Consider the following 1,157-nt stretch of genomic DNA (forward strand, 5'->3'; position numbering starts at 1 on the left):
GGAAAATTTTAAATTATGTTCTTCCCTCATTCTTTACTTTTCACTTCTATTTACTAAACAAACAATTGAAAATAAGACAAATTTGAAACTTTATCTTCTTTTCCTTTCTCTGGTAGTAAACCATAAGCAGTGTAAAACATCAATCATGGTGTTCAAACTCTAGTATTAATATGATTTTTAGGTAATTAAGAGTGTGTTTGGATGAGCATATTAATTGGCTTATTTTGTTTTAAACTTGTATATTATAAAGGAATGAACACCTCAAGCATTCAAGAAGAGACTAAAGCAGCAATAGCACTTGCAACCAAAGAAAGCAGAGCACTGAGGCAGCTACTGCAATTGTTTTGAGAAACAAGACATCTAATTTATCATCAGTGGATATAAAAAAACTAACCAACCATTTAATTTTAAAAAACAAAGACAGTACCACCAAAACTTTTCAAGACAGATTGACATTTAGAAATTTGGAGAATAAAATTCAGTCCGAAAAAAGTTTAGTGGGAACAACTAAGAAATATGGCAATGAGGATTCCATTCTGACAAAAAATAATAAAAATAATAAAAGCAAACAACCAGAATAACTAGGAATTCACTAAAAAGACAACACTCACTGCCAACTAATTCTGTATGTCAAGTAACAACTTTCAGACATCCAAGGAAATATAGAGCAGCATTAGCTCTCAAGCCTGGCAAAGGCAAAAGCTCATAGGCGGCCACTGCGAATGTTTGAGAAACAAGCCTTTGTATTTTTCATCAAGAACAATATTGCAAATACCCTATGCTACAGATTACAAATAGAATAAACTATTACCATTATAATAAATAAAAACTTACAATATCCGCTATCAAACATTAGAAAACCCTACAGATGACAAATTTATAAGATGCATAATGGGAAGAATGCAAAATATCTAGAGAAATTGTAGTAACAAGAAATGAAATAAATCATAGGCTCCAAAAACACCCACACAACAAAATTTACAGTGAAGATAGAAGTATATTGCTCATTAAAAAAAACAGAACAAGGAATAAAAAAGAAGAAAAAGAACACATTTGTGCACAAACAAATTAAGGGTTCATCTTTGAGCCAACAAATCAAATCAAAACGACTAGGGCTTCATCTTTGAATCCAATCACTTGGTCAGTTTTGGTCCCTT

At 31.4% G+C, this 1,157-nt stretch overlaps 1 non-coding gene across 1 annotated transcript; it reads right to left on the reverse strand.

The window, feature by feature from the left end:
• Positions 1-640: 640 nt before the first annotated feature.
• On the reverse strand, positions 641-759 carry LOC136063240 (small nucleolar RNA SNORD14). Its single transcript, XR_010624941.1, has one exon. It is a non-coding gene; the product is annotated as a small nucleolar RNA SNORD14 (small nucleolar RNA).
• Between the last annotated feature and the right edge of the window lie 398 nt (positions 760-1,157).

The sequence above is a fragment of the Quercus suber genome, unplaced genomic scaffold, assembly GCF_002906115.3.
Source record: "Quercus suber isolate HL8 unplaced genomic scaffold, Cork oak 2.0 scaffold_20, whole genome shotgun sequence".
Classification (NCBI taxonomy): Eukaryota; Viridiplantae; Streptophyta; class Magnoliopsida; order Fagales; family Fagaceae; genus Quercus; species Quercus suber.